Source organism: Centruroides vittatus, unplaced genomic scaffold (genome assembly GCF_030686945.1).
Source record: "Centruroides vittatus isolate TY-2023 unplaced genomic scaffold, ASM3068694v2 contig_3084, whole genome shotgun sequence".
Taxonomy (NCBI): Eukaryota; Metazoa; Arthropoda; class Arachnida; order Scorpiones; family Buthidae; genus Centruroides; species Centruroides vittatus.
Genome location: NW_027121983.1, coordinates 291,801 through 306,352, shown reverse-complemented (window position 1 = coordinate 306,352; position 14,552 = coordinate 291,801). Strand labels below are relative to the sequence as shown.

At 27.2% G+C, this 14,552-nt stretch overlaps 1 protein-coding gene across 1 annotated transcript in view; it reads right to left on the bottom strand.

Annotated features, from left to right (window-relative positions):
- LOC136973083 (1-phosphatidylinositol 4,5-bisphosphate phosphodiesterase epsilon-1-like) overlaps positions 1-14,245 on the bottom strand; it is a 121,392-nt gene extending 107,147 nt beyond the window's left edge. Inside the window, exon 1 of the mRNA XM_067267772.1 lies at positions 13,954-14,245. The gene's annotated coding sequence lies outside the window, so the exon portion shown is untranslated. The remainder of the gene's footprint in view (positions 1-13,953) is intronic.
- Between the last annotated feature and the right edge of the window lie 307 nt (positions 14,246-14,552).

Below are 14,552 nucleotides of genomic sequence, written 5' to 3'. Positions count from 1 at the left end.
AACATATATATAACATAAACAAACAATAATTATTCACATATATTTTTATATAGAATAAACAAACGATAATTATTATTGAAACCTTCATCCTGATGGTGAAAGAGGAGATGTACTGTAAGTTTTCTTTTGATGTCGCCCCCCAATCACCCAAGAAAATAAATCCTTTAACCTATCAAAATCATTCTTTCAAGTTGATATAGAGTCAACGACACTCTTAAAAGTAACGACCTATTGGGAGGACAGTTAACTGCGGGTGGTTAGGACAAGCTGCGACACTTCCCTTCAAACTACATCCAGACCACGTGACTAAGGAATAATACAAGATGAAACCCTTTCCAGACGCCGTCTGACGCTCAGGTAATTTATCAAAATCATTTTGATTTTTACTTTATTTTCATTATTATTATCTATCTCTCTCTCTCTCTCTCCTTTTTTTTCATTGGATGATGTTGGCATTTCCATTATCATGTAGCCAATTATGAATGTTATTTTAACATTTATTCACGTAATGAGTGAGATCTTTATCGTTATTACTTATAAAAATAAAGCTTTAATTTATTGCTGTTGTTTCTAATTTTATTTTATTTTTAAATAAAATAAATTGTATTCGTTAATTACAATTTTTTTAAGCAATCCAATTATCGATTTAAATTTAAATCAGTGATTATATTTGTGTAATTATTGTGAAATTTTTAAAAATATTTTATTTTTTTTTTGTAATTATATTGTTAAAAATATTTATAAAATTTTAAATTTAGTAAATTTAATTTCTGTGTATTTTTTACATTATAAATTATAATGATTTTCCATTGAATGTAAGAAGAGTTTTATGTAAATGTCTTGCGTGAAATGAACTTTCTTTCTTGTTTTTTTTTTAATTAACTGAAATTCTGAATAAGGAATGTGCTAAAATTAAATGTCAAATGTGAAAGAAATATATTTAGAATTTTATCAAAATTCTATTTTTGTTGAGTTATTTTAAATAAATTACTTAATTTTCTTTAAATGTAGTAAAATAATTGCATAAACTTATGTTGAAAGTTACGTGTACTGTACAGTACATATTGTTCAGTAACTAGGGTTTTATAATGGTAACACAGCAGCATCATTTTGAGGTAACGTAAGGCAACATTGCAATAATATTCTGAGGTAAAGTGAGAGCAATATTGCAGCATTATTTTGAGGTAACGTAAGGCAACATTGCAATAATATTCTGAGGTAAAGTGAGAGCAATATTGCAGCATTATTTTGAGGTAACGTAAGGCAACATTGCAATAATATTCTGAGGTAAAGTGAGAGCAATATTGCAGCATTATTTTGAGGTAACGTAAGGCAACATTGCAATAATATTCTGAGGTAAAGTGAGAGCAATATTGCAGCATTATTTTGAGGTAACGTAAGGCAACATTGCAATAATATTCTGAGGTAAAGTGAGAGCAATATTGCAGCATTATTTTGAGGTAACGTAAGGCATAATATTGCATTATTATTTTTGAGGTAACATTGCAGTATTATTTTGGGGGTTACATTGCAGCTGTATTTTGAAGCAATGTGGAGTAACACAATGCTATTATTTTGAAGGAGGTAACTTTGTAACATTATTTTGCATAAATGGCATTATTTTGGAGGTCTTACAGTGGTGATTTGCCTTAGGAAAATTGCTACCATTTTTATATTTATAGATAGGTAATTTATATTCTCTAAAATATATACGTTCAAAATTTAAAAACCATTTTGGTCTTTGAAAACTTATTTGTGTCTATGCTAACAATGTGCCTGGACAAAATGCTTCGTTTGTGTTCACATCTAATAAGGCTCTGCATAAATGCAACAATATATTTCAATATTTGTATTAATATATAGAAATAATTATTATTAATAGTGAAACATACGTGAAACGTTCAAAACGTTTCTACCTCTCAGTAATACGTAGCCGTGACGTATAATTACATAACACACAACTAAAAAAATACATAACTGAAACACATACTATACTCCACATAAATACACAAATAGAAATTAAATGTTTATATACCCCAATTTTTCTCTAAGTGATAGAGAAACACGAAAGCAACTAATAGAACATAGAGTAAATACACTAGAAAAATAGGTAAAAATACACCTGAAATACATCACACTTGACATACATTCGATAGTAAACAGTAGAAAAACATTGATATTTACCAATTTCCTTAAAAAAAACTCCAATTACATTTTAACACAATAAATAAATTACGTTGAGAAACACAGGTAACCGAACAGAGTTTATCACAAGACCACTGAGAGATAGCATAGTTACGAGATACGTTATCAAAAAATGATGTCAGCAAGCATCGTAAAGGATCAAATGATAAATATTTTCAACGCTATATTTTCCAATATTTGTTTCTTTAATCATCAGATAAAGTTATTTTTTTCCACCGGAAGTCGATGTTTACATTTTGTAACTGGCCGGAAGTCGTTACAAGCAGTGATTTTTAATCGAACGTCATCAGTTTCGTCACTTCGCCTTTTAAATAAATTATAATTTTACATAATTAAACGTAAATTCTCTATATAAGGATACGAGACCCTCCCCCATATAACGAAAGTTCTAATGTATATATAGAACGTAAAATAAAGCTGTTACTTTGTTAAGTGCCAAAAATGTACATTGGTGTAGAAAGCGGGAACGAGTCGTAGTACAGGGACCTTTGACCGAAGTTGGAATGTCAATGGCAGGATATGGCACAAACATTGGCCATGTTATGGTTACACGTGAAGCGAATGGGCCGATGACATACATTTGTCATTGGATTTAAACAGCTGAAGAGAAGCAGATAAGCTGGATAGGAAGAATATCCAAGAATGAATTGTTGACGTTCATTCGGGGGTTATTTTCAATTGCAAAAAAATGCATTTTTTTAATGCTTTACGGATGATTTTTTGCAAGTTTAAAAATTACATTCAAAATCCGAATAAAAACTTCAAAAATTCGAGTGATTCTTCCAGCTTCCAGTCATTTTTTTTTTTCTAATTATGAATACAAATTTTCCAATTTTTAGACTTTTTTTACGAAGGATTATTACAAAACTCTTACTAAATCCTTGCAGGCATTAGAAAGGCCTGAATTTGAATAAATATTTAGATGAAAAAAATATATATTTGTTTCTTTAAGTGCATTCTTGAACAAGCATTTCTTCATTTTGCAACTGTATAAAAGCACTAATTTCCTTAGAAATTTAAAAGTGTTCTTAAAATTAGAATGGTTAGATTTAGAAGAATTAAGTATTTCTTTCAAACTTCGGACATATTAATTATTTTCTTTTTATAATTGATGAATAGCAAAACCAATTCGACTGTCCAACCATTCTAAAACAACTCCGTAATTTAGAATGGCTCTTAAATCAGAATAAATAGCTAAGAAAACTTTAATTCTTGAGCATTCTTAATAACGTATTTTTTAAATAAAAACAATAATTTTTCAGATTGAAATACAAAAGTTCTTTAAAATATCCTTACCAAATTCTTACAGACCTTACAAAATCCTTACCAAATTCGTACAGACCTTACAAAATCCTTACCAAATTCGTACAGACCTTACAAAATCCTTACCAAATTCGTACAGACCTTACAAAATCCTTACCAAATTCGTACAGACCTTACAAAATCCTTACCAAATTCGTACAGACCTTACAAAATCCTTACCAAATTCGTACAGACCTTACAAAATCCTTACCAAATTCGTACAGACCTTACAAAATCCTTACCAAATTCGTACAGACCTTACAAAATCCTTACCAAATTCGTACAGACCTTACAAAATCCTTACCAAATTCGTACAGACCTTACAAAATCCTTACCAAATTCGTACAGACCTTACAAAATCCTTACCAAATTCGTACAGACCTTACAAAATCCTTACCAAATTCGTACAGACCTTACAAAATCCTTACCAAATTCGTACAGACCTTACAAAATCCTTACCAAATTCGTACAGACCTTACAAAATCCTTACCAAATTCGTACAGACCTTACAAAATCCTTACCAAATTCGTACAGACCTTACAAAATCCTTACCAAATTCGTACAGACCTTACAAAATCCTTACCAAATTCGTACAGACCTTACAAAATCCTTACCAAATTCGTACAGACCTTACAAAATCCTTACCAAATTCGTACAGACCTTACAAAATCCTTACCAAATTCGTACAGACCTTACAAAATCCTTACCAAATTCTTACAGACCATACAAAACTAAAGGATTATTCCAATTTCGTATTTAAATGTTGGGATTAAAATCGCATTTTTCTCGTAATATGTATGGACAGACACACAGCCGAGAGAGAAAAAGAAAATTATGTTTGTTTATAAAAATATATAGGAGAAAAATATGAAAGCCTCAAGAGTAAGAGGTTACGTGAGATGAATTAAGAGTGAAGAATTCTCCTTCGTGTTTCATTCTAAGCTAAAAATAGTGTATATATATATATATATATATATATATATATATATATATATATAAAATTTCCTATATAAAATAAAATCATAATTAACAAACTTATAATTTATAAATCAAGCTTAAAATTCTGTTTTTATCTTTAAAGGGTGCTTTCAAGCAAAAAAAGTGTGGGCACTTAATTGGATTTTCCTACAAAACACATCTGTAATAAATTAATACTTTCGAATATCATTAAATTTTAAATATACTTAATTAGATTAAAATAAATCTGGTACTTTGACATTAAAAAGTTTTCCATTTTGTTTTCTTAATTAATAAATTACAGTCGAGAAACTTATAAACAACGGCCATTTCTTACCTTGTTAGTGGCCGTTGTTGGCAAGTTTGAATCTTGTAATGTGAATTTCTCACCTTCATTACTAAATTATTTAATACAGTCAAACCTCTGAAAACGGCCAAAGACGAGAACATAAAAATGGCCGTTGTTCACAGGTTGACAATATCTGTCGGTTGTTTTATGTACACGTTTTTTTTTTATTTTTAAAATAGTCGCCGTATAGAGGTGGCCGTTATTGGAGGTTCGCCGCATTAAATTTAGATATGATTTTAGTAACATAACCTTAAAAAAAAAATACATTAATTTACTTTAAAAATATAAATTACTTCGACTTCTGGAGTGATTTTCTCAGCTTTAATATTGAATTATTTAATAGTGTTTGTACGTTTGTCTGTACAAAATTAATATAAACATTTGAAACAAAGTTTAGTAAAGATATAAATAAACAAAATAATGTTAAATCACTTTAAAATTCATCGAAATTAGTTTATATCATTAGCGTAATGAAGAAGTTAGTAGAAATTCTCTAATTAAAATGATCCAATTTTTTTTTCATGTTTTAGATATAATAAGTTAATTAAAACTTTTAATAAATAAATCCCTGGTACACTCGGGAATCGATTAATGTTTAATTTGTGAAATTTTATCAGTAATTTAATTTTTAATTAATTTTTTTCCCTCGTCTTTTAAAGCTATCGAAGTATATAAAGATCATTAGGAAAGTTCAGGAAATTTCCTTTTTTTATAAATAATTTTTTAAGATATTTTTCTGCATTTATATTATATGAATTTTTAATAATTTTTCTTTATAATCTACGCTAAAACCTGTCTAAAACGGAAACCTGTCAAACCGGTAGAAAATATACGTTACCGTGTTTAGCAGGTTTCCGTTTTAGTAAGGTTCCGTTTCAGACAGGTTTCACGGTGTATATATATATATATATACTTTAATTTATTACATTCATTAAATCAAGTAAACATTATAACAATAATAAGCAGAAGAAAAAACAATGTTTTTGTGACTTCTATCTAATTACAAACCCAAACAATCTTAATTAATATAAGCTTCATTAAGAGAAAGTATATAAACAATGAAGGAAAACATTACAAAATAAATAACCTCGATTAACAATTCGAAATTAATTATTTTTAGATTTAATTAATTAAGAAATTTTATAAATATTCTTTAACCTTTATAAAGGGTTTTGTAATTTAAAACCGGTGTGTGTGTGTGTGCATTTAAGTATCATTAATCCTGATAATTATTTAGATTATTTGTGTAATTACTTCGTATATTTAAAATTTAATAAAATTTATTATATATATTAAAAAGTATTAATACTTTTAGTTAAAAAGAGGAAGATTTAAGTACTGTGTTATTAATATACTATCAAACTTCATTTAACGCCATTTGTTCGCCTCTAAACCTGGCACTAAATCGAGTGTCACTAAAACGAAGTGCCACAAATAATATTAACAATAGGATCTACACGTGAGTTCGGTGTTTGGATCATTTGAAATCATGTGTTTTTGTGTCGTCGCAAGTTATTTATAGAGAAAAATCCGTCTTCAAACATTCGTTGGAGTTCTACGAGGTTAGCGCTATATAGAAGGACGTTGTATCGAGGTTTTAACGTATAATATAGTACAGTAAACTATATACGTTATAATATGTAGAGTATAATAGTGTATAAATATATTTTTCTCGGGGGAAAAAAAGACATATTAAGCGTATTTATAAAAGATACAACAAAAAACAATTTCAAATCAAAATTTACATTCAGCTGATACTCAACGGACAGACAAACAGACGTGAATTCGTAATCCTTTCCAGAACTATCACGAATATATATATATATATATACTAAGTTTTATACATATTGTTTAAGCCTTTGTCACGTTGATATACGAACAGACACACAAACAAACACACGAATTCAATAAATCACATTATAATCTTCTATAACATTATAACACATATGTAATATATATTATTTTAATTGGTAATTTGTTACATATATTATATAATAAAGGAAATAATCTGCATATTATTTCCCTCTTATTTTAAGGTGAAATTATTTTTAAATTCATACAAAACGCCAACTTTCTTTTCTTTTCATCTCACTCTTCGCAATGACCTTGTATTTTTGCTACTCTGGTTAAGATTTTATCGTCTTTGAGATACAGGAACAAATATATATATACATATATAGGCCTATTTATAGGCTAACTGACATTTTATCCACCCTATATAATTGCAAAATTTAGTATAAGATTCATTAAGTCAAACCTGTGAACAACGGCCACTGAAGAGAACACAAAAAAATGGCCTTCGTTTGAAGGTTATTTTATACGAATTTTTCTACAACGTATCTGTAAAGATGGAGGTTCGACAGTATTTTATAATTAACAACAATTATAATTACTATTAATTAAGTTTTGTTTAATGACGTTTTATCAATTTATAAGTTTATAATTTGTCTTCTAATTATAGATGGGATTTAAATTTTAGCGGATACGGGGGTGGAGAGACGTTAAAAAAAAAAAAAAAAAAATTGATCTCGTGCCTACGTTTCGTCACCTCCTCAAGGCTCCACGTCACTTCAGGTGATGACAAATTCCAGGAGTTGTTATTTAGGAAAAGAAAAAATAAATTTTTCCCCTCGTAATTTACGCGATATTTAAATAACTTTAAATCACTAAGCAGAACTTAATTAAGGAAATTATAATTATAATTAACGTTTTATCATCATTAATTCAGCGTTTCTTAATTATAACAAATGACAATATGAAATTTAACTCTTCTTAAACGTTACGTCACGTAACTTTTAAATTAAAATTTCACTAATTCAACAGTGTTTTATGATCTTAAAATATTTTTTAAAGTAAAATAATATGTATAGATTAACTACCTTTACCTGTAAAAGTAGTAAATTCTATGCTTATTTTAACATTTTAAACTATAAAAATAGTAATATTTATATAAATTATATTATATTTATAACTACAATCTGAAGACATTCGTAAATGATAGAATAAACAATGGATTCCCAACCAGTAGTCCGCGAACCTCAAGGGGCAGCGCGTGAAAGGATCCGCATAAAGTTCAAGAATTGTTTCGTTAAGTGTCTATATTTCAAGTGATTATAATAAAATAAATAATGATGTAGTAGTGACGATAAGTAGCGATGATAATAAAGGACCCTTCATTATGGAGGTTCACCAATTTTTTTTTTTTTTTTTATTCAGTTTTAAGTGGTCCACTCATCGCCAAAGGTTAGAAATCGGCCGAAAAAAACAATACAATTTAACATGATATTGTATATATAAATGCAAGAAGCTTTATATGTAAATAAAAATTCAATAAGATTTTCTGAGATTGATAACGTTAAAAACGTGAAAAAATAACATTTTTGATATCACCTCGTGAAATTCAAATTTTAAAATAACACTGTAAAAGATAACAGAAGAAAACACTGCTGAAATACCTTTACCCATTACGTACTTCAAGGGCACTGTCGATTGTATAAACAGATATAACGCAGAATATCTCTTGGAATTTTTTTCCCCTCTCTCTCTCTCTCTACTTTTTTTGGAATTAACTGAGAAAATATTATTTATGGAGAACAAACCTCATTTAGCATTCTCCCATTCCATTTACCTTTAATTATTTTTTCATCTTTCCTCTGTTATCGAACGGAAGGGAGGAAGCGTGTAACGTAATAAGAGACATATTTGGCCAGAAAAAATACATTTAAATCGTAATAATTCTACTAAAATATCATTTATTTAATATTTTTCGCCTATTATTGAATAGAATATAAAATTGATTTTTTAAAAAATATGTTTATTCTATTTTATATACGTTAAAAATAGATTTAATTAATTATTTAAAAAATTTTGTTGTAAATTGTTTGTTTAAAAAGTCGGAAATAAAGCGATGTTTTAAATTTTCTTCGGTTTTAACAATGCTAGAAAAAATTTGTTCAGTTTCAGCAATTAAAACAAAATAATTCATTAATTTTTTCCATTTCAACAATGCTAAAAATGGCAGCTGAAGTAATTTATTAATTTTCTTCAGTTTCAACAATGCCTGAAGAAACGTAATAATTGTTCTATTTCAACAATGCTAAAAATGGCAGCTGAAACAGAGTTTTAATAATTTTCTTCAATTTCAACAATGCCTGAAGAAACGTAATAATTGTTCCATTTCAACAATGCTAAAAATGGCAGCTGAAACAGAGTTTTAATAATTTTCTTCAGTTTCAACAATGCCTGAAGAAACGTAATAATTGTTCCATTTCAACAATGCTAAAAATGGCAGCTGAAACAGAGTTTTAATAATTTTCTTCAATTTCAACAATGCCTGAAGAAACGTAATAATTGTTCCATTTCAACAATGTTAAAAATGGCAGCTGAAACAGAGTGTTTTAATAATTTTGTCCAATTTCACAAATTAGAAAAGTAAATAAATAAATTGAGTTTTTATAAATTAAATTTTTAATATTAATCAATTTAATTTTCGTAAAATAGCGATGATAATAATAATAATAATAATAATATTAATTTAGATTAAAATTTCAAAAACGAGTTTTATAGACAGACATTAATAACTACAAATCGAAACAAATAATAGCTAATATTAATAATAAATTACGTAAAACGTTAGCATTAAACATCGGAAATTTACATAAATTACAATCAACATTTTCAGACTGTTATTAAGCAGGTAATTTATAAATGCAATTAACGCAATAAAATGCATTATTAGTTATATAATAATAGAAAAATCATTAAAAATTTTAATTACAATTAAATTTGAGAGATTTATATATGATGGAAGAAGGTATTTTATTGAGAATTTTTACCTATATTTTTCAATCGAATTTTGATTTTTAAGTACACTTCTGGGAAGTGATTCGTATAGATATACTAAGATGCTGTTTGAAAATTTGAAATTCGTCTATCAGCCCACATCTTCCCCCTCCCTTTCTTTAACATTACACTACATTACCTATCCTGTATATTACTCAGAACACAGATGGAAAGGAGATAAGATAATGCAAATAAACACGAAAATTGTATAAGAGGAACACCAGATGCGTTTATAAATCAAAGCGTAACATATTACGAGAAAGAATGATCGATAGGAATGATTAAAATTCATAATTTCTCTCCATCTTCGTCGACCTATCACGTATAAGAATTTACCTACAGACAGACGAACATTTAAAAATTCTATACAGTAAAATAACTTAAATATAAAAATGTCAAACAGAATTTAACGACGTTTATCGTTACGAAGATCGAAATATGTTTTTATTTTTATTATGGGAGGGAAATTTTTTTTATTTTTTTATTTCATGCTTCCATAATTTATCTTGATGGATTGTTACATTGGCGTCATGAAGGTCAGACAACCTACATTTCGCTTTCATTTCTCTCTTGACTCTTATACTAAAATCAAAATGAGGACAGTGCACTCGTCAATAGGGATTGTTACGTGGATAAATCACCTCTTTGATTATTGCTTTAGTAGCAAAGCAATACTTTACTAAATAGAGAACTCTTAAAATTATTTTTTTTAATACTTAAAAAACTATTTCAGAAAAGTTTTTTTCTTATTAAAATTCTTGTTTCAATGAAGAGTATTTATCGTTTATTTATTTTTTGTAAGGAATAAAAGGACACGAACGTAACTTTTCCAGGAAGTAATGCATAAACAATGTGTTCTAGGAAAATATTTATTGTCCTTTTACTAAAAAGAATTTATTTAAATTCTTTTTAGTAAAAGTACAATAAATATTCTCGCGGATAATGGTTAATTTATTATTATAAAATCTATTAAAATATACAAGGAAAAAAATCATCGGTAATATAATACTTAATAATACATCGTAGTAAATTAGTAAATACGTACTCTTAAAATATTAAAAACGAGTACATTTTTAATTTAATTCTTTATATCATTTTGAACAATTAAATTAAATTATTAAAATGCTTACGAAGGAATTTATAAAATGAGAACACGTTTTAAATATATTTTAAATAATACAGTGACATTATTGATACGTGATATACAGTACTTTCACGTAACCTATTTTTAACGCAGACAAAGATGATCACAGTACGTACAATATACATATGTGTGTGATTCTGGCGACAGAATAAATCATTCTTTTAAAATTGTACATAATGACTTGCTTGGTATCAACTTGTCAACGACTCAAGCAGACAGCTGTCAAGTGACAAGTGCTTAAGAACTTGCCAAGTGATACCTGGTTAGATTTGTAGCCGGTCGTTGACTCTATTTTAGCTACTATACAATGGATATGCAAGCATTCGAAGCTTATTTAAAGATTTTAAAAATGTATATATTTAATTATAAGTTAATTTACAAACAGACAGACATACCGTTTGTTGAAGAGTTAACATTAAAATTCCGATATTAGAAGGTTAAATGCGTGTACAGAATAATTCAAAAAGGTTACTTTAATTTATGAAATAGAAAAATAAAATGCATTTTATACAAATTACAAAAAACATCGGTTTTAAAAATCTCCAAAAAATCGAATGAAAGTACATAAAGAAAATACATTTTTATATAATAAAATCCAAAATGTTTTCTGTAGAAAATTGTGGTTTAGAAAATGCTAATAAAAAAAAATTCAATGAAATTTTTTTATTATTACAAAAGTGACTTCATTTTTTAAATAAAATCGCGATAAAATTTAATATCGAAATGGATATAAAATTAAAAATAAGTCCTATATTGAAATGCATAAGATTAGATTTGAAAATAATGTAAGAACTTCTTAAGAAAAGTATTAAATTTTAAACAAAATTAATTAATTTTTGCCAATTTTTTAAAACCGATACGCGTTAAAGTGTAAAGAAATTTTTATTAATACGTAAAAATAAAATTATCCTGCAGCTATATAATAATATTTCTTAATTATTTATTATTTTTCTTTCGTTTATATTCAATATTTACTTAATGCAATGAGGAAAAAAATAAATAAAGTTCATTTATAGCTAGTAGATGAACAACTAACCTTCATCTGCAAAGAGAGTGAGAAAAAGTAGAAAAAAGATATTGCACAAAAGCTAACAGAACTTATATTCCACTTATATTCAATCCTGTAAACGTCTAGAGAATATTCAATTTTCGTTTCGTATCTTCAATAGCACATTCTCCGGTTTTGTGTTGACAATGACAAATATACTTCACACCGTTAACTTTTTTTCTTTTTAAATTCAAAGCTTCATATTCATTCACACTAATAAACCAAAAAAAACCCTTCCACGCCACAAATAATTTCCACTAAAAACAAAATTGACGAGTTGCTTAACTTTCCCGGCGACATTTGTTGACTCCGTCTGTTATTTAAAAACTTTTTATATTTTTAACAATTACAAAATGACAAAAGTCTTAATTTTGAGGGTAGAAATGGGTTTTATAAAAAAATTATAAATGCTAATGACGAGTAAAATCGTCATTAAGCTTGACCCCTTTATCTCCCTACCCTCTCGACTTTGAATGACCAAATTTTATTAACATTAATCGCCCTAACACAGAAACCCCCCTTCAAAATTTCAGAAATTTTCGCCAAAAAAACACAGGAGTTATTAAGCTTCAAACGGGATGAACCAAAATCGTGCCACACATACACACACTAACATCCATACATAGAGAAAAAAAATCCCCCGAATTTTTTTCGCATTTCTCGATGTTTGCTGAGCCAAAATTGGGGGATAAATTTTTGACCGATGGCCATACTTTCCCTCTGTTATATATAACACCCGGAAAAGCAAAAAGTAAGATAAATATTATAGATTCTTTTAATTTGTAATTTTCAATAGGGTGCCATCACAATCCACCACTGTAAATCCTCTACAAGATTAGTTAAGATCTTAAAGTTAAGCTTCTTATTATAATTTTTAATACTAAAATAAACGTTGAATAATTCAAGTGGTAGATAATAAGTAAATAAATATTGAATAATTCACCCTCTTCGATTATTTGCTTTTTTTTTCTGATCGAATACAGGCGTTAACATATGAGGAATAAGTAGAAAAATATATTAAATTATACTGATTTCAAAATAAATTAACTTACTAAACAATAAGTAGAAATTTTAAAAATAAAAATTAATTAATTTTAAGTGATTATTTATTATTGAAACTAACACATTTCCTTTTTTGTATTTAAAAAAAACACACAAAATATATCCATTTCGATTATTGTAATGAACATATTTTATATTTAAAAAAAATCAATTTCTGATATTTTTAAAAAATACAAAAATGTCAATTTCTAACAATTGAAGAATTGTTAATTTCAAGAAATTCTTTATTGAAACGTACAATTTTTTTGGTATTTTTAAAAAATACAAAATATATCTATTTCGGTTATTGTAATGAACATGTTTTTCATTTTAAAAAAATGAAATTTGATATTTTTTAAAAATACAAAAAGCCAATTTCTAACAATTAAAAAAATGCATTTTCGCGTAACTGTCATTTTTCAAAATAAAAATATATTACGTATTTATGTCAATATTTTTAAAAAATAAATCTCAACATCATAAATCTAAAAAATTTCTTTAATAACAAGAAAAAAAAATAGCAAAGGAAAATAAACTATTGGATATTATCTGTTATATAAATTAAAATGGTTTCGCCTTAAGTTAGAAATAGCGATTATCAAATGATTTGATTTTCTCCTGATTATTATTATTATTATTATTATTATTATTATTATTACAATTTTAACAAGAAAATAAACTTAAGATTTAAATTTAAGATACTACATCTCCATTATTTTCTAAATATATTGCATATTATTGGTAGAAGTAAATTATAGGATAAACGATCGTTTCTATCGATTATCTAGGTGCACTATAAACATGATTATTTTACTTTATCTGCTTATGGTATTCCTTTTTCATCTTTTAAGTTATAAATTTTAATTAAACAAACAATTCGTCTAATGAAATCTTCGACTTTTAACGTTAATGCTTAATATTCTCAAAGACGTACTCCTACCTGATTCGAATTTCTATTATCTTTTCCAACCACAGATTTTAAGTTTCACTATGATGTTTTTGTTTTTTTTTTTCCTTTTAAATTATATTTACGACTAGGAAAAAGAGTATATATATTATACTTACGTAAAGGCAAACTCCCATAAGTTACTTATAGACATCGTACAGATATCCAACTTAAGAGGGGGTGAGATGAAAGTTGGAAAAATAAGTATGTACACTTCTAATGATCACATCCAAAACGTGGCATTTGTGTGTTATTGATGATTTTCTAAGCGGGAACGAACTGTATTCATTTGGAAGATGATCCTGTTTCGTTTATTAAGGAACGGAAATGAACAGAACACGTCTTGTTTCCACTCAGCGAACGGAACAAGTTCATGACGTCCGAGCATCCAAGCTGACTACACTCGATTGAAGGAAGCCAACGGAACGAACCGATAGGTGGCGCATGCTCTGGTGTTAAAAACAATGAGTAGAAGCGAACGCCACCTAGGTTTTGTTTACATTTTCTCGATTATTTTTAGAGGAATTGGCGTTTATACATTTTTAAACGAGTTTTTTTTGTTGTTCTTCTTCTTCTAAAGAGATAATTATTAAATTTTCGTCTTTTCATCACGAAAATGAAGGGAAAACATACTTTTATAGTTTAAAAAAATTATTCAATTATAAATTATTATTTTATTATTTTTTTCGAAGGTTGTTTGTGTTTGTGATGGATTATT